The sequence below is a fragment of the Macrobrachium nipponense genome, chromosome 19, assembly GCF_015104395.2.
Source record: "Macrobrachium nipponense isolate FS-2020 chromosome 19, ASM1510439v2, whole genome shotgun sequence".
In the NCBI taxonomy this organism is placed as follows: domain Eukaryota; kingdom Metazoa; phylum Arthropoda; class Malacostraca; order Decapoda; family Palaemonidae; genus Macrobrachium; species Macrobrachium nipponense.
In genome coordinates this window covers 58649539-58673416 of record NC_061088.1, presented here as the reverse complement: position 1 = coordinate 58673416, position 23878 = coordinate 58649539, and the positions used below count along the sequence as shown (strand labels likewise).

At 45.3% G+C, this 23878-nt stretch overlaps 1 protein-coding gene across 3 annotated transcripts in view; it reads left to right on the top strand.

The window, feature by feature from the left end:
• LOC135217351 (WASH complex subunit 4-like) overlaps window positions 1–23878 on the top strand; it is a 953363-nt gene that overhangs the window by 52519 nt on the left and 876966 nt on the right. Inside the window, exon 2 of one of the 3 annotated variants that reach the window (XM_064253195.1) lies at window positions 6097–6796. The exons of the other annotated variants lie outside the window; for them this stretch is intronic. The gene's annotated coding sequence lies outside the window, so the exon portion shown is untranslated. The remainder of the gene's footprint in view (window positions 1–6096; window positions 6797–23878) is intronic. 3 annotated transcript variants of the gene reach the window in all.

The window sequence follows — 23878 nt, the reverse complement described above, 5'->3', positions numbered from 1 at the left end:
ACATGCTGCAGGTAGGTCAAGTGATCTACCCCCCTGCCGCTGGGTGGCAGGAATAGGAACCATTCCCGTTCTAGAACCAGATTTTCTCTGTCGCGGTAGTGTCAACATATGTTGTTGCTACCTCCTGACTTGATTTTCGTTTTTCATCGCCATCGATCTTCTGGGCTGTCTTTTGCAGGGAAGTACTGGGTCTTTGGTGCGGCATACACTTTTATTAACTTTTTAATGAATTTGGCTTCGAAAATTTCGAAGAATATATGACCTGTAACTACCGAAATTTTCGGTAGACACTCACATAGTTTGCAAGAAAGGGAAATATTAATATTTATTCATTAATACGTGTAATAAGTGTTAGAATTGATTTAGGAAATAAACTGACTTCCTACTTTAGGGAGTCAGTAAAGCATGTAACTAGATACGTTTCTTTTAAAAGTTTTTTGGATACTCGTACTAACGAGCAATTAGAGTATTAACAGTACTAGTAGTGTTGCATCCTCATCACCTTCTTACAAACTTCAAATTCATAATTGCAATTTGAAGAGAAGGATTGTGGCTCAAAATGCGAGCTATTAAAAGGTAAGAAGTGATTACTAGTGTTCCCCATTGCAGTGGAGGGTGCGTCTGATCAGCTCTGTCTCGTTCTCAGGCCTAGACCTCTTTCAAGCTCCCAAGCCCAGAGGAGAAGGAATGTCGAAAGCCGTAAGGAGGTTTCAGAGAATCCCCACCGGTCAGGCGTCCCCTCGGCAGGTTCTGTAGAGCGTTCCAGACTGCCAAGGATAGCCATTGAAAAGGCATCATTAAAAAAGTGCGTCTCTTCATCTTACATCCGAAAAGACGAAGAATGTATATGTTTGGAGTTTGGATGATCTAGCGCGTTCTCTGAAAAGTAAGAGAACACTGAGCAAGAGCCAGCCAGGAAGCCGCGTTCCAGCAAGCTAGCGTGAGCCACGTTCCAACAGCCAGCAGCGAGCCGCGTTCCAGCAAACAGACTAGCGCGAGCCTCGTTCCTACAACCAAACGCGAGCCGCGTTCCAGCAACTGAGCGCGAGCCGCGTTCTAGAAAATTTTTCTTGGCGCAAGGCGCCTTCAAAGAGACAAAGTGCCAGCCTGGCGCAAATTGCGCCAGAAAAACAGACGGCTAGAGCAAGGAGCCTTATAGTTGAGTGGCAATCAGAACGATCCTTCCATTGAACGTTTCCGGGCAAGAGGCTCTTTCTAAAAGGGGTCTAGTAGGCGCTCGGAACTATTAGGGCGCACGGGACCTTCCACGCAAGCGGAACGTTCCAGGAGCGAGTCTCCTTTCTAGCGTGCGGAACATTCCAGGCGTGCGGAACTATCCAGGCGCTAGGCGCAAGGAGCCAGGTGCCATTATATTCCAAATCTTCTTATGAGAGAGAGGTCAGTCGCGAGGCTCCTCTTTGAGTTTTTAACTTGAGCAACTTTCCCCTGGCAAAGATGCAAGATGTCGCACAGGCGGCCGTCGCTTTTGTCAGAAGGATTCTGATACTAAGAGAAACCATTTTTTCATTATTCAGAAGACTCCTGTGTTTGGCAGTTCCTCTCAATGCGAACTCTCTCCTTCATTCATGCTCTTCCCTCGTTATGAAGAGGCAAGAGCTTTGGGAGTTTTCTTATAAGAATCTCATCGACGTTTGGGTATGATGGCGGATAGGAAATATCTACTTCCTTCCGTAAACCCTACAGATGAACAGGAATTCTGTCTCTTCTGCGATTTATGAGGAAATCACGAAGATTTAAAGAGTTCCTGGATTAACTTCCTTCCTTAAGGAGATATATATACTCTTTCTATCGTTCTATTAACGAAAAGAACGAAGATAGTAAAAATTTTTCCTTTCTCTATCTGCCTCGGCAGGGAAAGAAGGTAGTAGAGTATCTGCTGTATGAGAATACGATACGGCAAATCATAAGCACATACCGTAGTTACTTCTTTGCTGAGCAACTCAATTACCAGTTGTGATGGTAATTGCTTCATAGCAAATAGAGATAAAGGAAAGGAGAACGCATTTTCGAGAAGTTCGGCAGCAAGGAGGTTTTCGTGCCACTGTTGGAGAGGCGCCTATGTTCGTGGTCGTTCCAGAATCGTCGGGCGTGTTGTGGAGCGCAAAAACGCGCCAATATTACGGGAGAAACACCGCGATTTTCTGATGCAATACCTGGTCTAGATTCATCTAAGAAGTTCTAGAAATCCCTGGAGTCGGTGACGTTCGCCGTAGGCTCCGCCCACAGAGTGCTGTATAAATACGACGAACAAACTTTGGAGAGCAGTGATCGTAGAAGAGAGAGAGAGATCGTAAAAGAGAGATCACCAGTTAGTCGCAGAGAGCCACAGATCAGATTATCAGTGAGAGATCAGCAGCAGCAGAGATCTTCCGTGAGATACGAGAAAAAGGAACCGACGAAGTATCAATCAGAAGAAGAGTTGTTCGAGAGTTGGTTGGCTATTGGTCTAGTCGTCTTCAGGTGTGGTCTACCGTGTTATCTCGACGTCGGGCAGACTTCAGAGAAGAAAAGGTCCTGTTACAGGTGTTGAGGAATTCCTGCCTTACAAGAAGATTAGCTTCTGCAATACGGAGTCAAGAGGACGTCCTCAATCGCCGATCTACATTTATGAAGCCACCTCTACGAAGTGCCAAACTGTTTAGCAAGTTCGTATTCTTATTACCTCACTGTTTCCCCCAGTTCATGCAGTGTAAGATTCTGTCTTTTTATGTAAATAGGAGATACCATTCTGCATTTACCTTTGTTAGTAAGCTTGTAAATAAACCTTTGTTGTGTTAGTGTTTCTTTCTATATTCGTATCCCCAGTTTCAACTGTTTGTGTTGATAATTAATTTTTTTTTATTATTTCATATCGAACTTGAAGCGGACCTCCCTCAGAGGCCGTAACATTGTGTCGGCCCTTTCCAGGATATTTCGACACCGTAACATTGTCTCTGAGATATCTAAGAGTCTGTAACATTTGTGGCGACCTTGCCTAGGCTATCAACACTTTAACAGTTTGAAACAGGGAAAATATAGAAAGAATCAGAATGAGTGAGCTGGTGAAAGAGTTTATTGAGTCGGGTAAGCTACTAGGTCTAGAGGGGAATGATCTCCATGAGTATGTTGAGAAGAAAGAAAGAGAAAAGTATGAGAGAGATGAAAGAGCGGCTGAGAGAGAAGCAATGAAAATGCAACAAGAGAGAGAAGTAATGAAAATGCAGCAAGAGAGAGAAGCAATGAAGATGCAGCAAGAGAGAGAAGCAATGAAAATGCAGCAAGAGAGAGAGGCAATGAAAATGCAGCAAGAGAGAGAAGCAATGAGAATGCAGCAAGAGAGAGAGATGTTGGTAATGCAGCAGGAAGAGAGAGAGAAAGAACGTATGCATGAGTTGGAAATTGCTCGGTTAAGGGAAAGTACTCGTAACAGTCGGTCAGGCGAGAACGAAAACGAAGCTGATACGTTAGGTATGAATGCAGTGCTAAAATTAGTACCAAAGTTTGATGAGGAAGATGTTACGACATATTTCATGTGTTTTGAGAAGTTAATGGAACGAGTAGGTTCTCCTAAATAAACGTGGACTTCATATTTGCAGTCAGTTTTGAGTGGTAGGGCACTTACTGTGTATAGTTGCATGTCTAAGGAGGAATGTGATAATTACGATATCGTGAAAGACACTGTTCTTAGCGCGTATAGGTTAGTACCGGAGGTGTACCATAAGAAATTTAGAAATTGGAGAAAGGATGAAAATATTACGTATGTAGAATACGGTAAGAAGTTAGATAGGCTGTTTTTTGATTGGTTAACTTCTGCTAAGGTTGAGGATTTTGACGGTTTGAAGAACTTAGTGTTGTTAGAAAATTTCAAAGATAACGTATCCCCTGAGATTAAACTTTATATAGAGGATAGGCGAGAAGTATCTTTTGCAGGAGCAACTAGGCTAGCTGACGAATATAGTCTAACTCATAATTTGAGTGTTAGTAAGAAACGAAATGATCCTTCGTCTGGTAGAGTACAAAGCAGTAAAGGTTTCAGTCCTAGTAATAGCAATGTGAGTAAAAGTGACTATTCCTGTTATACATGCGGAAAACCTGGTCATACGTCTAGGGTTTGTAAGAGTAGAATGGCATCTGGTGGCTCAGAATTGACTTGTTTCCGATGTAATGGGAAAGGGCATTTAGCGAGAAATTGTGCAGTAGAAAGAAAGGACGGTAAGAAACCAGTATCGCTAGTTAACCTTTCGTCAAATAGGGATGATGTGATGAGAGAAACTAGGAAAGTTTTTGGCGAATTTCTGTCAGAAGGCGTAGTTTCCTCTCTTGGAGGAGTAGATTCAAGAGAAGTGGTCTTGCTTCGAGACACAGGGGCCGCTGTATCCCTGATAAGAAGAGAGTGTGTGCCGAACAGGGCAGAAATCAATATGGAAGAGAAAGTCATGTTAGGTGGATTTCCTAACACTTGTGTTCTTTGTCCTTTGTTGAAGTTGAATTTAGAAAGTCAGGTAGTGTCAGGAGAAGTAAAACTTGCAGTTGTGGACAGTTTGCCCATTGAAGGCGTTGACATTATTGTCGGTAATGACTTAGCTTTATCCAAGAATGTGAATCCTGTTGTGAGGAATATTCCAGTGCCTGAAATGGTAGTAACTAGGTCGGGTTTAGATACAGACGTAGACTACGGTGATAATAAGTTCATGGATTGGAACGAGTGTAAGTTCGTGGATTCGAACGAGTGTGAGTTCGTGGATTCGAACGAGTGTGAGTTCGTGGATTCGAACGAGTGTGATAGAGGTAGCGAGGTTGATCTCGGCATGAGTGTGGCTGAGAGACTGAACCCTATCGTTGACAGTGAGAGCCAAGGGGAAGGAGTAGCTGTCGAGAGTAACGTAGTAAATGTGCCAGTATCTAGTACTAGTTACGGTGATGAATTAGGCTCTAACATTTTGGATAAGGATGAGCTAGTCAAATTGCAGAGTGAGGATGAGACACTAACCCGAATTCTTGAATGTGAGCTGAATGACGATCTTGATGGTGTGTGTAAGGAAACTTTTTGTTTAAAGGACAAAGTTTTGTGTCGTTATGTTCGTCCTGAGTCAGGTAGTAAAGAGGAAGTCACAGAACAATTAGTGGTTCCTAGGAAGCTTCGTGAACTAGTTTTGAAGTTAGCACATGATGAGCAAGGACATTTGGGAGTGAATAAAACTTTCAAGTGTATTAGTAGGGCGTACTTTTGGCCTAAGATGAAAAATGATGGGTGTTTTAAGAGATATGCTTTAAACTGTCATGAATATCAAATTGCCGGGAAACCGATTCAAGTAATTCCTAGAGTTCAGTTGTGTAATATTCCTTCAGTAGTCGAATCTTTTGATAATGTATTTATAAATATGTTCGGAACTTTGCCTAGAAGTAAGGGTAGAGATGATTGCATAACTAATCTTGATTATTATAAAAACAATTTAAGAGATGTTTGGCATCTAGTGGAGGAGGACGGAAGCGCTTGGCATTTAGCGAAAGAAAACCCGGACGGAAGTCAAGGGGAAACTAAAGAGAAACCTTATCTTAGAGCCAAAGAGAGAAGTTTGTGTGTAAGAGATAAACTTTTAGTACTAGTCTCGAGAGAAAGTCCATTTTTACCTTATAAGTACGAAGGTCTTTATTCAGTTTTAGATAAGAGGGGAAATATACATTATAGAATTAATGTAGGTAAGAGTAGTGCAAAGGCAATGAAGGTAAATTTGCTTCAGAATTATAAACAACGCCCCGTGCCTTGGCCTCCGCCCTTGTAACAGTGTTACTGATTGAGATTAGTTTTGAGAAAAGCACAAGAGGTTTTTTAGTATTTATAAGTTTTAATCAGAGTTCAGAAAACGGAAAAAGTAAGAGAGAAGGATAATGTTATAGCAGATAACCTCTAGAGTTTTCAGAACGAGTAGCCTAATAGCCGTTTTCTGTTATCGCACGAGTGAGTGTGTGAGTGGGGAAGTGTGTGTGTTTGACTGGATTAAAGCTTTATGCAGAATTGTTTCCCCGCTGTTTAATTCTTGTTTCTCTCTAGAAAAAAAAAATAAAATCAATTGATTTCATTTTTTTCTCTTTTAGGGGGGCGTGTGATGGTAATTGCTTCATAGCAAAGAAAGATAAAGGAAAGGAGAACGCATTTTCGAGAAGTTTGGCAGCAAGGAGGTTTTCGCGCCACTGTTGGAGGCACCTATGTTCGTGGTTGTTCCAGAATCGTCGGGCGTGCTGTGGAGTGCAAAAACGCGCCAATATTACGGGAGAAACGCCCGCGATTTTCTGATGCATGCACCTTGTCTAGATTCATCTAAGAAGTTCTAGAAATCCCTGGAGTCGGTGACGTTCGCCGTAGGCTCCGCCCCCAGAGTGCTGTATAAATACGACGAACGAACTTTGGAGAGCAGTGATCGTAGAAGAGAGAGAGAGATCGTAAAAGAGAGATCACCAGTTAGTCACAGAGAGCCACAGATCAGATTATCAGTGAGAGATCAGCAGCAGCAGAAATCTTCCGTGAGATACGAGAAAAAGGAACCGACGAAGTATCAATCAGAAGAAGATTTGTTCGAGAGTTGGTTGGCTATTGGTCTAGTCGTCTTCAGGTGTGGTCTACCGTGTTATCTCGACGTCGGGCAGACTTCAGAGAAGAAAAGGTCCTGTTACAGGTGTTGAGGAATTCCTGCCTTACAAGAAGATTAGCTTCTGCAATACGGAGTCAAGAGGACGTCCTCAATCGCCGATCCACATTTATGAAGCCACCTCTACGAAGTGCCAAACTGTTTAGCAAGTACGTATTCTTATTACCTCACTGTTTCCCCCAGTTCATGCAGTGTAAGATTCTGTCTTTTTATGTAAATAGGAGATACCATTCTGCATTTACCTTTGTTAGTAAGCTTGTAAATAAACCTTTGTTGTGTTAGTGTTTCTTTCTATATTCGTATCCCCAGTTTCAACTGTTTGTGTTGATAATTAATTTTTTTTTATTATTTCATATCGAACCTGAAGCGGACCTCCCTCAGAGGCCGTAACATTGTGTCGACCCTTTCCAGGATATTTCGACACCGTAACATTGTCTCTGAGATATCTAAGAGTCCGTAACACCAGTATCCTTCCAGGAATTTCCTAGGAAGGACTACGCTTAAAGGGATTGTTAAGACAACACCTACTTAGCTTCTAGATTTATCAAAGTCTTGTTTCGCTTAAATATGCATTAATAAGAACTTCCTGAAGTTCGATAATAATTTTATAAGATTCCTTTATTAAATGGAGTAGCTGGCAACTCTGGAAGAGTAAGGCCAGACGGCTAACGGAGACTGTTATCGCTTAGTCCAACGCAGTACCATGTAGGTGTCGGTCATGAGTGGTCGGTTACTTGTCTCTCTCCTGCGGGATGGAATGACTAACTGTGTCTCTCCCCTACAATCGCGGTTTCTAGCCTCGGATTGAGGGGATAGTTAAGCAAACATAAATAAAATATTGTCTGCCTTTTGCTAAGAAGCTTTCAATAAGAAAGATATTACAACATTTCAATGCTGTTTACCGTAGGTAACATTATTAAAGGATTCTAACGCAGCGGAACTCTATATTATATAATGCTCTCATGCTTACGGAAGCATGGCTTATTAGAGTACATGCTTAGTGAGAAGATGAATGTAGTAGAGAATTCACTTTAAGACTACGGTATGGTCAAGTCTTATGCACATACCGAGGTTAACTACAGAATTCCTAGTATCCTTACAAAGGTTTCCTAGATTAATGCTGTTTACCAAAATGTGACAGTATTATAAAGGATTCTAATACGGCAGAGCACGATATAATATAATTCTCTCATCCTTTCGAGAAACGCACACAACCTTTTTAGAATCGGATATTGCTCAAGAGAAGATGGGTGAGTCGGATGGGAAACATTCTCTTAGTGGCAGAAGTTGTTTCCCTGAATGGACTATACTACATATATAAAAGTTTTTTCCTACTAAGAACGGAATTAACATGTGAAGGATGTCGGGTACCATAAAGGCACAGATGTTCTGGCACATAACCTAAAAAGAACTAGAAGGAAGCGCCAGCCTGGCGCAAAGCGTCAGAAGCGCCAGCCTGGCGCAATGCGCCAGAAGCACCATCCAAGATATTTTCTCGTTTTAGCGAGTTATTAACCTAAGAGTCCAGTAGCCTCTCGGACAGCAGGCTCGGTAACGGCAAGATTCGTTCCTGATTTCGTTACCCATTTAATCGGAAAGGGGTCGCTTACAAGGAATGATGAAATTATTTATTTTAATCACTTAGGCCAATTCCACGACACACTCATATCGCAAAGAGCATCGAGAATCTCTTTTTTCGCCCCTGTTCTCGTTAACAAAAGAGAACCTATTTGGGAACAGACACAGAACGTAACGATCCTTAAGAGGTTCGATGCAAGATTTTGCATGTCCGTGAGAACCTTCTCGATTGAAGATAATAACTGTTAACGTATGTCAAACATTTATTGAAAAGAGTTGTGAGAACCTGCGGAAAGTCTTCTTCATAGATCTCTTCGCAAGGTAGAAGACGAACAGGCTTCCTATAGACTGCTTCCTTTTCCTCGAACCAAGAGAGGTAGCAATATACGACATCTTTAATTTAAAGAAGGGGAATAAACTTTAGTCTTTTTTCCCCTAGTTATAAATTCTTAACAGATATTAAGATAAATGGGCATCAAAGGAAGAGAGGATGAATGCCTCATTTTGGCCTTAGAGAGGTTGGATTCACAGAAGTCACGTTCTTCTCACAGCATGTTTCGTAAGGCTTTTCCAAGAGTATCTGGATATTCTATCAGAATCTATTATAAATAGACCTGAAAAACCTCTCCACTCTGAGTCTGTTTGCGTGCAGACTGACCAGAAGTGGACATGAATGAGAGGATTTTTCAAGGTAAATGACAATAGTCATGGCTAAGACATATAATTGCTGCAGATCGTGCTAGATGGAATGAGGAAACTGTCCTCTTCCGATACCTCTGTGAACCACATAGCGAGGTTTTTTTCTTCACTTTCAGAGGGAAGAATCACCTATGTATATATCTGCTATCAAAGAACGCAGTAAAAGGCTATACTCTGTCTCTACAAGGGGAATTAGAGATAACAGAAGATTAAGATCTTCGGGATCTTATACGATACCGCAATACGACAAGAGTAGGATATCCTGTACTTCTAATTGGATCTTTTAGTGGCCACGGATTCTGTGTTCCGACAAAATGGAACTGCTCCTCATCAAACTTCTTTGAGAAAGTTTATGAAGGAATTCTTTGTTTCTCTTAGCCCTAAACGACCAAGAAGACAAGTTAATTTTTTGTGCATTGGAATCTCGCATCAGATTCAATGGAGACTCGGCAATGGGTTCTTTGCCAGCATAGTATGTCTGGCAAAAGAACTAAAACCCTCTACAGTGGGACCTCGCTTAGTCACGGATCAGCAATCACGGATTCAGTTAATCACGGGTTTTTTCTTGGACCACTTCCCAGTCTATATATCGCTGGTATGAATCACAGCATTGCTGGCTTGTCGGTGGTAGGCTAAGCCTCGTCTGGTTCCGATAACCAACAAATACATGAACAGATTCACATTATGATATTAACTGACAATAAAGGTAATAAAACCATTCTCACCTTATATATTATTGGCATATCTTCATAATATATAGCCTATTCATGGAATAATTCCACGTCATTGACATCAACTTGTAGTTGAGCGGCCAGCAGAAATGTAAACATTGAGTTACACTTCACAGCACCTTTGTCATTCTTAACCTTTTAGAAATGTTAATAGTAGTAGTTTAATTACAGTAGTAATAACATTTAGGAAAACATAAATTTTCAATTCGAACTTCATTATTGTTTTGGTATAACGTAATCAACTTCTCTGAACACTGCAGTCATACAAACGATAATTGTCATAGATTATCGTATGTTGTTTGCAATCGGCGACGAAGCGTAAACGTAATAAAACCATTTTTACCTTATATATTATTGTCATATATTCATAATAAAACGCAAATCTTATATATTATTGGCATATCTTCATAATAAAAAGCCTCTTCGAGGAATAATTCCTTGGGGAATCCATTTTTCAAAAGACAAAAATACACTTTACATGTTTACAGTATACAATGAACAATGATTACTTTATTCTGATGTGATTACATTAATATTACAGTGTGGTACTCTAAGCAGTACAGTAACTATTTTTTATCATAAATGTATATTCATTCACGAAAAAAATACATATGACCACCGTGATGTCACCGTTCTACAAAATACCGATGTATTTTTACGTAAGTACATATCCTCTAAACTCTGTCATAAACCACTTTACTTACTTTTTTTGTGAAGCCCAAATGCTACATATATTCCGGAAAATTAATGAAATCACGAATTTTATCACAGAGCAAGATTCGCTAATTACTGTTTTCTTCTTCTTTTCATGACTAAATGCATTTCTGGGCTTAACCTGTGTTCCCCTGTGAAATGGTTCCTTTGATACTATTTCTTAGGAATAAATATTGCTATTCATCCTAGAGAAAAAAGAAACAACATAATGCCAAGATAAATGGCTCGCTCACCTCTAATAGAAGTGTCGGCATAGTAAGGAGCGAGTGGAATCACTACCAGAGGTCCCTTGCCATTTAGCTTCTTCCTTCGACAAAACCCCGAACTACGGAGGAGCCGTGCTACAGCTCCCGGTCTACTACTACCGTGAGCGCCTCTGACGCCTGTGACGTCATTCCTTTGATAGCGCGCATTACCACCACACGTTACTTTTTTCTGTGCTGTGTAATCGCTTATTTCTGGATTTACCATAGCTATTTCAAGATGTCTTCAACTTCTGCTTCTAAGTTAAGTACTGTTTGGGGTTACTGATCTCATTTTATGATGATCTTCGTGTTTTTTATTTATTCGGAGCCTTATCGGCCGGTATGCCCCTCGACCGCATGCGGTACGGGTTCTCTCTTTCGGTCTCCCATACCGTTAGGGATTTCCCTTCTCACAGTACTATAGATATGGTTACTTACACGTAGTCTCCATATCCTTTATGCAGTTAGCTTATTAGTTGGGCCTACACGGGGCACGCTCCGACCGCACGTTTCGGACCTTACCTAGCTACGCCTTTCGTTGTTAGGAGTTTTTATCAGTCATGGTTTTGAGAGTCATATAATTTTATTTATTCTGATGTTCCCTCTTACCTTCTCTAGTTCCTGATTACCATTATCTTATAGTAGGTACTAGGTTGGGCTAACATACACCATGCTTCGGTATGGCGATTAGCTTACCCTGTTATCACTGTTTTTACCGTTAGCTTAGGCTTTCATACCCCAATTGTCGATTGGTGATTAGCCTGTCCCCCGTTTTCTTGAACTAGAGGTTAGATTAGGCTAACTTACCCCTTTCTTCGGATCGGCGATTAGCCTATTCTTTCTGATTGCCTAGCTTTAAGATGTCGCTTTAATTTTATTATTTTGATTGATTTAATTTTATTATAAGTAATCCTATATATATCAGTGATATTGAGGTTGTTCCGACGGCTCTTCCCCACCTTGTGTTTATCACCTGGCTGGGAAGACCACTGGTCAATCGCGGTGAGCCACCCGGTTACGGGGTCCCCCACCCGTCCCCCCATTTCCCCCTCCATACATTGCCATCCACGTCGATGGGTGATGACTCGTTTCTCACAGCTAGCGTCCGAGTCTGCATGAGAAGGGGTGACTCATGGGGCTGGTGGGGAGCTCCCCCCTACTGGTGTCCTTAACTGGCCGCTCAGGGGGAGGGCTCCCCTACCCCACGTACTTCCCTACCCTTTCCCCCCCAGTTCAGTCCGGCAGGTGTCTATCCGCTGCTACCGAACATAGAGGGGGGGGGAGGGGACCACTGGGTGCCTATCCATGTAGGATAGTTCACACGAGCACTTACTGATATAATGGGGTTTTTCTTTTATTTATTTTATTTTAGAACCTTTTGCGTTACTCCGGGGGTTTTTTTATTTTCTGCCTCTTGCCCTATCCCTTGCTTCGTTAGAAGTTTGACATTGCTCACTCAATATTATTAACTCCGGGCCACACGGAGAACTCCGGGCCCTACAGAGTTTATTTTACCCATAACAAGTGAGCCTAGGCGGAGGCAGAGATTTTCTTCCCCCCTCGTAACTTTTCTACGTATTATTCATACGGAGCGAGCATTAGAGCCTACTCCAGCATTCTTTTGCATGCCACTTATACGTAGAACTCTATCCGTCGGTCCTACTCCGGCACCCACGGATATTTTGCATATTATACCACCGGAGGTTGTCATTGGTACTCATGTATCCTTTGACTTACAGATGTTGTGCTGCCAGGAGATTGGGTGCAATGCCGTCCTCCAAGACCCGTGCGGCCATATAGTATGCCGCTCTCATGCAGGATGTGCAGTGAAGGTGGAGGATTTTATAGTTTGGCACCACGAAGCCTGCCAAACTTGCTACTTGCTAGTAGGCGATGCCTCACTAGTAGTAAGTTTTCTTAGCACTTTCTTCATTCATTCATCACCTGGCATACTTGTTATTATTATATACCTTTCACATATGGGACACATATTCATATGGTCTCTACATAACAGACATTCCTCCCCTATCCTCTCCCTAACTCTAGACCTTTCTTACAGGGGTCTGACGAGGAGAAGAAGAAGGCTTTGTCTACTCTCAAAGCATGGGTAGGGGGATTTGGCCGGAATTCGAAGGGCCACCCCTACATTCTTACCCAGGACATGGCGGACCTGGTATTCCCCGGAGCCAAGAAAGGATCAGTGGTGGACCCGATAGCGGCCGCCCCTTTACTGGCCGACCTCCAGGTCATGATCTCCCTTCAGGATGGGGATTTCCCAGAAGACGTAGCCGAAGACGTAGCGGCAATGAACCTCGACGTCGAACCCATGGCTATAGACTCCATGGGTACAGGTAAGGGTGTAGTAGGGGCAGTTCCTGTGGGTTCTCAAGGCCCTTTCCTGAGTTCCCTTTCTTCATCACCTTCCACTGATCCTTCTTCTTCCACTTCTTTCCGGGGCTTCACTGAAGACCAGCGGTCTGTCCGTCCTAAGGTTGCTTCAGTGATCCCCAAGGCTAAGTCGACCGAGGAGAAACTTAAAAAGTCTCTCCCCCAGAAATTGGTCATCTTAGCAGACACTGTAACTCCGGCTCACCACCCAGGAACAGTTAGGTCAAGGGCGGCCTCTTCGTCTGCGTCGAGGTCCCCCAAACGTAAATCCCGTAAGGATCGGGCTCAAGTCCCTCCTTTTGATCCCGAATCCTTTTCGGCAAACATTCTGGAGCAGGTGGGAGTGATCGTAGGGGCCTTGGTTGACAACAAGGTCAGCTCGATGCTCTCCCAGCTCTCCAGTTCTGTTACGTCTTCCGGCCAGTCGATCCAATCGCTGGCGGAACGGTTGGCCGCTCAGGAGAATGCCATCGCCGGGATTCAAACCTCGATCGTGGCAGGTTCCCCCCTAACTGTGCCACCTTCTCCTCTTCCAATGCCAGATTCCAGCCAACTGCCGGAATTCAAGGCGGCCAACCCTTGGAGGATTGCTTCATATGCCCCGTTTGTCAACGGAATGTTGACCATCGAAGGCATAGGAACTCGAAGGCGTGAGGACTTCGAGTTCCACCCCAGGGACCTTCAACCACCATTCATTGGCTACGTCCGGCTAACGGAAGCAGCAATGATGAGAGAAGACAAAGTTCCCAAGGAAACAGTGATCCTTCCGAGGGAACAGGCACAGCAGACTCTAATGAGAAGTCTGGAGGAATGGGGGTGTGAAAATACCCGCATCACAGCCTTTAGAAGTCCCTTCACCATTTTTACTCCGGTGGAAGGGACTCCGCTACCACTGACCCTTAAGGTAGTGGAAGCAACCTTTCAGGCCGCCCTGAAAGACAAGCCCCTGCCTCAACTACGAGAGACGGAACCCACCTCTCTCTTAGTCCCAGGCTCCGAGACGTACTTCGAGGGGGCAGTTCCTACTTTTTCAGTAGGAAAACTAAAGGCGGACTGTGCCACCTCTCTCTTTAGTGAGAGACTTCCTAGGTTGTCGGACTCCCTCATCCAGACGGAGTACGACGCCCGGATCAGGCTCGTGAGATCCCTTTCCTCCATGACTATGGCGGAGATGACGGCTCTTGTATACCAAGAAGAGCCGTTGTTTAAAGTTTTGGCTAAAGGTCTGCTGCACACCATGCAGTGTGACCTTTACGACTTCCTCATAGCCAGGAGGAATTGCAGGAAGCACGTTCTGGCGGAAGCTACTATCCGCCATGAACCGAACAAACTGATTGCTTCCTCAATTTGGGGAACGGACCTCTTCCCAGCACCAGTGGTAGCAGAAGTCCTTCATGAAGCTTCAAAGGTTAACCAGTGCCTCAAAGTCAGGTGGGGACTGGTAGCAAAGCGGAGGCAGGAATCTTCTGGTCCTAACCAAAGGATCAAGAAGAAACCAAGGAAGTTCTCTCCCTTCCAGCCTTCTCAGCAGACGTTGGTTCAGGCAGTCCCGACATCACAAGGACAACCATCGTCGAAGGGTCAGCAACAATACCTTGTCCTGACCCCTCAGTCCCAGCAACCCCAACCCTCTACTTCCTTTGCTGTCTCTCCAGCCTATAACTCCAACTATGAAAGCCAGAACTTTCAGGCCTTCAATAGGTTTGCGAGAGGTAGCAGAGCAAGGGGTGCCTCTCGATTCAGAGGGTCCGGCAGGGCTGCAAACAGAGGAAGGGGTTTCCGAGGAGCAAGAGGTGGCCGCCCCTCGGCAAACCAGCAGTGAGAGTCCCAAGGTAGGAGGGAGGCTGTACCTCTTCCGCCAGCGGTGGGGGTTCAGCCCTTGGGCTCAAAGTATAGTGACAAAAGGCCTAGGTTGGAGTTGGCTAGAGGGCCCTCCTCCAACCAACAGATTCTATCAAGCACCAACAACGGAATTGGTAGAGTATACCCAAGACCTCCTTCTCAAAGGAGTAGTCTCAAGAGTCAACAATTTAAAATTTCAAGGACGCTTGTTCAGCGTGCCAAAGAAAGACTCGGAAAACCGAAGAATCATCTTAGACTTGTCCCATCTGAACTTATACATTCATTGCGACAAGTTCAGGATGCTAACCGTTTCGTGGGGCCGTCACAACCTCTATAGATCTTACAGATGCCTACTATCATGTTCCCATAGCCAGACACTTCCGTCCATTCCTAGGCTTCAAACTAGGCAACAGATCCTACTCCTTCAAGGTAATGCCATTCGGGCTCAACATAGCCCCCAGGATCTTCACCAAATAGGCGGAAGCAGTAGTGCAAGAGCTAAGGAAACAGGGAATAATGTTAGTGGCTTATCTGGACGACTGGCTTATTTGGGCAAAGAACCCCAAAGAATGCAAGGAAGCAACGGTCAAAGTGATCAAATTCCTGGAACATTTAGGTTTCCAAATAAACAAAACCAAGTCCAGACTAACACCGGAATCTCAATTCCAGTGGTTAGGCCTTCAGTGGGACTTGCAATCGCACACTCTATCAATTCCGTCGTTGAAAAGGAAAGAAATTGCAAGAGCTACAAAAGAATTTCTCAAACAACAACAAACATCCAGGAGGTGCCAGGAGAGGATCCTGGGCTCACTCCAGTTTGCATCAGTCACAGACGTTCTGCTCAGAGCCAAACTCAAAGATATAAACAGAGTTTGGCGCTCAAGAGCGAATTGCAGATCACGGGACAAACTAGCCTCTATCCCAGCGATCTTACAGAAACGTCTCCGCCCATGGACGGAGACAAAGAATCTTTCAAAATGCAATTCCTCTACAGTTCCCTCCTCCATCATTAGTGATCCACAGAGACGCCTCACTAACAGGGTGGGGAGGATACTCCCAGTACGAAAAAGTTCAAGGAACTTGGTCGTTAACATTCCGCCAGCTACATATCAATGTACTGGAGGCCATGGCAGTATTTCTCACACTGAAACGACTCCGTCCGCCTAAGAACTCACATTTCAAACTAGTTCTGGACAGTGCAGTAGTAGTACACTGTATCAACAGGGGCGGATCCAAGTCAAGCCACTTGAACCACGTCATGATAGCCATCTTCTCTCTGGCAAACAAAAACAAATGGCACCTGTCAGCCACTCACCTGGCAGGAGTCAAGAACGTAGTAGCAGACGCTCTATCTCGCTCCGTTCCGTTGGAATCGGAGTGGACACTGGACAGGAGTTCATTCAATTGGATCAGTCTACAAGTCCCCGGACTTCAAGTAGACCTCTTCGCCACGGAGTCAAACCACAAACTCCCTTGTTACGTGGCACCCAACCTCGATCCTCTAGCATACGCTACGGATGCAATGATCCTCGATTGGAACGAATGGAAGAATATTTACCTCTTCCCTCCGGTGAACCTTCTCATGAAAGTTTTAGACAAACTCAGGACATTCAAAGGCTAAGTAGCTCTAGTAGCTCCCAACTGGCCCAAGAGCAATTGGTTCCCTCTACTCCTAGAGTTGAGACTCCGACCCCTACGGATTCCCAACCCCAAACTAACCCAGTTAGTGCAAACTCAGACTGTGTCCGCTTCCTCAAGAATTCAGAAAACCCTAACTTTATGGATTTTCTGAAATTCGCAGCTATGAGGAATGCAGAAATTGAACCCTAGAATATTTCATTCTTGGAATCAGATAAAAGAGAATCTACTCTCCGGCAATATGATTCATCTGTCAAGAAACTAGCAGAGTTCCTTAAGATATCAAATTCTCAAGTTATGACAACGAACCTAGCCATAACTTTCTTCAGATCATTGTTTGAGAAAGGTTTAGCAGCAAGCACTATCACTACGACCAAATCAGCTCTTAAAAAAATCTTCCAATTTGGTTTTAGCATAGATCTTACGGATTCGTACTTTACGTCCATACCAAAAGCTTGTGCTAGATTAAGACCATCAACGAGACCTAAATCAGTCTCTTGGTTCTTAAATGATGTCCTCAAACTGGCCTCGGACATTAACAATGACTCTTGCAATTACATATCCCTCCTGAGGAAAACCCTATTTTTATTAAGTTTAGCCTCCGGAGCTAGAATATCAGAACTGTCAGCCTTATCAAGAGAACCAAGTCACATTGAGTTCCTCCCCTCAGGGGAAGTCCTCTTATCCCCAGATCGCCACTTTCTAGCCAAAAATGAAGATCCACAGGACAGATGGTCCTCGTGGAAAATCCTACCACTACCTCAAGACATTTCCCTTTGTCCTGTCAACTCATTAAGAGCCTACCTAAGTAGAACAACTCTGAAATCTTCAGGCCCGTTGTTCATTAGGAAAGAAGGTGGTACATTATCCCTAAAAGGGATCAGGCAACAAATTTTATACTTCATTAAACAGGCCAACCCAGAGTCCTTTCCTCAGGCCCACGATGTTAGGGCGGTGGCCACATCTATTAATTATTTCCAACACATGAATTTTGACGATCTTAAGAAATATACAGGCTGGAAATCTCCGACAGTTTTCAAACGGCACTACCTAAAACCCTTATAAGCCCTCAAATTTCCAGCAGTGGCAGCTGGAAACACAGTTTCACCTGATTCTTAAATTTTCCTATAACTTCTTGTAGCCTTCCCTTCTACCTGCCCCATTGCACCCTTACTTAGTTTAGTCGCCTCTATGTGTTGGGTTACCTTGAGTTTTGCTATTTGTTCATCATTCTAGTTGGATTCAGTTCCATTATTTTGTATATATCAACTTATAAACCTGTCTTTTGCCTAACCTGTATTTCTGGGCTCAGCTCGTGTCGCTGCGCGAAATATCCTTTAATCTATTATTTCTAGGGTAAATGTACTAACACATACCAGAGAATAAATAAATAAAGAAAAAGGTCAGTATAACTGACTCGCTCACTCTCCCAGAGAGTGTCGGTATGAACACTATGGCGAGTGAGACCACTACCACGAGCCAAATGCCAATAGAATTCTCCCACTACAAAATCCCCCAAGAGGAGAGCCGACCCACAGAGTGGGCAGCACCTACTACTACTACTCCATCCCATGCTGCCGACTGCTGCGCCTCTGGTGGCCATCCTTTTCAGTTAGCGCACACGAGACACACGTGCCATTTTCTTCTCTGTGTTTTTGTGCCCTTTCCTTTGGATTTTATTACCATGGAGCGTGCAGCCATCGCAGCAGCTAAGTTAAGTACTCAATGTTTATTGCTAATTGGTTTTTTCCAGCCCTGAGCACGTATTTGCCGTTTTTTAGGTATAAATACGGTCTCTAGGTCGGAAGCATGGCAGCATGGTTCTGCCTCGTGGTGGGTCCGTTCTGGGTCGCCCATACCCAGAACTTCCCCTGGCTTTTGTACGCTCTATTTTTATTATCCGCTTTGTTTAGGGTAAGGTCTACACGGTTTTGTCATGCATGCATGTCTTTTACCTTATGTAGGCTCTTCCATCCAGACCCTAGCCACGGCTCTTAGTATCGGCCTCGGCTAGCTTTGAGTGGTAGACTTGCCTTCGGGTTAGTCGTACACTCCTGGATTTTTTTCTCCTACTATTTTGTTTTCTTTCTTTCATTTTGTTATTCATTTTGTATATTTATGTGATATTGTTAGGTTAGTTAGGCGTCTGGCTCGCTTAGCCTAGGTCATGGCCCATTGGGCCTTTATGTTACCGCTTTTCAGCTCGGTTGCTTCCCGATTGCATCTCTCTGATCAGTTGGTTATGTTCTAGGCTTAGTTGTTGTTCTTATCGCCCCGTGGTCACTATGTGATCACGAGGCAGCCAGACGCCTGTCCAGTCACCTTGCCCCCCTCCCGCTCTTCCATAGGGTCGGGGGGGGTGGCTAGGCCTGCCCATACTCGCTCCGCATACCCGAGCCTGCCTCCCTCTCTCCCCCCAGGCGGAGGGGGTAGAGGGACGGGACAGACCCAGACTGGACTCGACCTCTCCGGCTTCTCGGTCCGGTCGGATGGTAAGGTGGGGGGGACTGGCCTTTCCCCCCCTCCGATTATACTCCGTCGCTCCGTTACTAGCCCGAGTCGTATGCCCCTTGCTCTTTCCCACCTTACTAGGGCTCCTTTACCACCGGAGACCTGGCATCCAGCGGAAAGGTGCTAGTCTACCCCACGGGGTGGACCGGAACATACAGTCGGTCCCTTCTAACCTCTCCGTTTCACTGAGTTATACACTCCGCCACGCACTGGACTTAGTCCGGTACGTTCGAGCTTTTAGGTTTAAGATCTATTATGTTAAACTATTAAGTTTATCTTAAGTACCTTAAACCATTCCCCCTCCCTTCATGTTTCACCGGATACCTCCGGGGTTTATAGCCTATTCAGGCGATTAAGGGAGGGGTTATGCCCAAATTTTTTCCGAGCTCCGGCATGCAACGGAGTTCTTCTGTCCTTTAGCCTGTAAGTGATATTCTTTAAGATACTCATGTGTCTTTCCACTTACAGACCACCAACTGTGAGCATCCGGGATGCGCCGCCACACTTCAGGACCCATGTGGACACGAAGTTTGCCGGTCCCATGCTCCATGCGCGACTCCGCACGGGGACATCCAGGTCTGGTACCATGAGACGTGTACCATATGTTACGATCTGGTGAGCCAGCTTTAGACGGGGGTATAGTATACCATCTCCGGTAGCTGGTCCTCATCTGTTTTAGTGCTTAAGTTTTACATCAATCACTCTAACTTAAGGTAAATTCAAGGGGCCTTATAGCCCCTATAATTTTAAGTTATGCTTTAAGTTAGTTTAGTTTTAAGTTATTCTTAAATCTAATCAATACCCTCTCTTCCAGGCGCCGGCTGTGAGGGATACCGCACTGGCAACCCTGCGGGCCTGGGTCGGCGGTTTCGGGAAAAACGCCGCCAAGGGTATGCCCTACATCCTGGAGAAAAGGTTGGCGGTACTAATCTTCCCCGGAGGCAAGGCGACAGGATACGTCGATCCAGTAGAGGCTGCCCCGACTATCGCCTTCATCCAGCAACAGCTGGCTGCCTCATTGACTGACCAAGGCCAGGACATCTCCTCGGAAGTCGCGACGCTGGATATCAATGTAGAACCTATGGTAGGTGTGGACGACCTGTTGGTCGAGGTAGGTAAGTTGGACACCCAAGGGATACCCTTGGGTGCAACTGTTTCTTCTACTCCTGCAACCTCTCCATCCTTCCAAGGCTTTACGGGTGACGAATTATATACTCCTCCTGACGCTTCAGTTAGACCCAAGGTCAAGTCAAGCAGTGAAATCCTTGACAAAGACGTCGTCGTCGTCTAAGAAGACGGCTTCGGCGTCATCTTCCTCTCGTAAGTCTCCGGCTAGGAATCCCGGAGCAGAGAGATCTAAAGCTTCTGGGTCCGGCTCTAAGTCCTCGAGGAGTAAATCCTCCAGAGAGAGATCTCACACTCCGGCAGAGTCGTCAGTTCCGCTACCCTTGGTTCCAATTCAGAGCCACCCCTCCACCTCCGCAGCAGCTCCGGCTTTGGACTCCAATGCTGGTCTGTTACAACAGGTGGGCGACCTGGTTGGGTCTCTGAAAAGTAGCATGGAACAAATGATCTCTCGGTTGTCGGATAGGATTACTTCCCAAGACAGCATTATAGCCGGACTGAGCCAAGCTCCTCTAGCCTCTCCTCCACCTTTCAATACAGGTGGAGCCCAGCTTCCCCCGTATGACTCTCTACCTCCGTTCTCAATGAACAACCCTTGGAGAGTAGCGTCATACGCCCCCTTCCAAGACGGACTCATTTCTATCCCGGAATGTGGAACTCGGAGGATCGAGGACTTCGAGTTCTACCCGGAAGACCTTCAGCCTCCGTTCATCGGCTACGCAAGGCTCACCGCCTCAGCCATGACTCGGGATGATAAAGTTCCAAAGGAGACAGTCCTCTATTCACGTGACCAGGCTCAGAGAGAATGGCTCAGGTGTCTAGAGGACATGGATTGTTCCAATACGAAAATCCAACCTTTCAAGAGTCTGTTTACGATCTTTACGATGGATGAGAGTACCCCGCTCCCTTTCCTGACAAAGATCGCGACGTCTACCATTTCAGCGGCCCAGAAGGGGGACCCCATGCCTCAACTGAAGGAAGCAGATCCTACATCTCCGTTACTTCCTTCAGCCGGAGAATTGTGGGAAGACTTACCTAACACCTTCTCAGCTGGCAAACTCAAACCGGACTGTGCTATGGAGCAGTTTGGTGAAAAGTTACCTAGGCTTCCAGATAGCCTTATTCAGGCTGAATTTGACGCCAAATCGCGGTTAGCCAGATCTATTAATTCCATGGCTATGACCGAGGTGGCTACCATAGCCTATGACTCAGAACCGCTCTTCAAACTTATGACCAAATCTCTGACTCAAACGGTACAGTCAGATATGTTTGAGTTTGCCACTGCTAGGACGAATTGTAGGAAGCATGTCCTACAAGAAGCAACTATTCGGCACGAGCCGAATAGGTTACTTGCGTCGAGCATCTGGGGAGCAGACCTCTTCCCAGAAGCGATGGTGAAGGAGGTTCAATCAGAGGCTACGAGGTTGAACCAGAGCCTTAAGGACCGTTGTTGGGGTCTTACGGCCAAGAGGCGGCAAGATCTAGCAGCTAGAGGTAAGGGTCAAAGGAAACCCAGACGTTTCCAGCCCTATCAGAAAAAGCAGCCACGCTTTTCTCAGCAAGTTCCGGCTGTTCCCTTAGTGCAAACAGCCCAACCTTCCACCTCAAAGGCTCAATCACAGCCTATTTATGTTATCTCCCCTCAGCCTCAGCCCTCCACCTCTTACGCCCTCTCTCCAGCTTACAATCAATCCTTCGAGAGTCAAGCTTCACAGAAGTATGACCGCTCGGGTAAGGGAGGCAGAGGTAAGCGATCCTTTCGTGGGAGAGGATCGGGAGGTCCCTTTAATAGGGGAAAACATTTCAGAGGAGGCCGGGGAGGCTACCAGAACCAATGAGGAATTTCAGGTAGGAGGGAGGCTGTTTCACTTTCGCCACCGGTGGAACTTCAGCAAGTGGGCTCACAGCATTGTGTCAAAAGGCCTGGGTTGGAGCTGGTTAACGAACCCACCCCCATCCAGACCTTTCCGCCAACTTCCTTCCAAGGAACTGACGGAGTATGCGGAGGATCTCCTTCAGAAAGGAGCTATAGCGAGAGTCAAAAGGTTAAAATTTCAAGGACGCTTGTTCAGCGTGCCAAAGAAAAGGCTCACAAAAAAGAAGGGTAATCTTAGACTTGTCCCGCTTAAACTTAGCCATTCGCTGCGACAAGTTCAAGATGCTCACGATCTCGCAGGTACGGACCTTACTTCCCCCCCCGTGGGGCCGTCACCACCTCTATCGATCTTACAGACGCTTACTATCATATCCCTATTGCAAGACACTTCCGTCCGTATCTGGGCTTCAAGATAGGAGACCAGACATTCTCCTTCAAGGTAGTTCCTTTTGGGCTCAACGTAGCACCCAGGGTGTTTACGAAGCTGGCGGAAGTAGTAGTTCAACAACTCAGATCGCAAGGGATTATGGTAGTAGCGTATCTCGACGATTGGTTGATCTGGGCTTCAACAGTCGAGGAATGCAACAGAGCAACACTGAAAGTGATTCAGTTCCTGGAATATCTAGGCTTCAAGATAAACAGGACCAAGTCAAGACTCACTCCAGAGTCAAACTTTCAGTGGCTAGGCATTCAATGGAATCTATCCTCCCATACTCTGTCGATTCCATCATCCAAGAGGAAGGAATAGCGAAGTCAGTCAAGCAATTTCTGAGTCACAACTGGCGTCAAGAAGATCTCAGGAAAGGATCCTGGGTTCTCTCCAGTTTGCATCAGTGACGAACATCCTAATGAAAGCCAAACTGAAAGACCTAACCAGAATCTGGCGCTCACGAGCAAATGTCAGGTCCAGGGACAAATTGTCCTCAGTCCCTCTGATTCTAAAGAATCGACTCCGGCCGTGGGCGAAAGTCAAGAACTTGTCGGTGTCAGTGCCCCTTCAGTTTCCTCCTCCAGGGTTTCACCATCCACACAGACGCTTCATTAAGCGGTTGGGGAGGATATTCCCAGTTCAAGAAGGTTCAAAGGAACGTGGTCACCTCAGTTCCGTCAGTTCCATATAAACGTACTGGAGGCAATGGCAGTGTTCTTGACTCTAAAAAGGTTACGTCCGCCAAAGTACTCCCACATAAAGCTAGTCCTGGACAGCGCAGTGGTAGTACATTGTGTAAACAGAGGAGGCTCCAAGTCACGTCATCTAAATCATGTCATGGTAGCCATCTTCTCCTGGCGGACAAGTTCAGTTGGCATCTCTCCTCCACTCATATAGCTGGAGTGAGAAACGTCATAGCAGATGCTCTATCCCGATCAGTACCTCTAGAGTCGGAATGGTCACTGGACAACATGTTCGTTCCAATGGATTCTTCAGAGAGTGCCAGGTCTACAGGTGGATCTCTTCGCATCTCAAGCGAACCACAAACTCCCGTGTTATGTGGCCCCCAACCTGGACCCTCTGGCCTATGCCACGGACGCCCTGGCTCTAGACTGGAACAACTGGGAGAAGATTTATGTCTTTCCTCCAGTGAATCTTCTCATGAAAGTGTTAAACAAACTCAGGACATTCAAGGGTCAAGTGGCTCTAGTAGCCCCAGACTGGCCGAAGAGCAATTGGTACCCTCTCATTCTAGAACTGGGTCTTCGCCCTCTTCGGATCCCCAATCCCAGGCTCTCCCAGTCAGTACAAACGAAGACTGTGTTCGCTTCCTCAGGGATTCTCAAAACCCTAACTTTATGGATTTCATGAAGTTTGCAGCGAAAAGGGATGCGAATATTGACCCTCAGAATATTCTCTTCTTGGAATCCGATAAAAGAGATTCAACTTTGAGA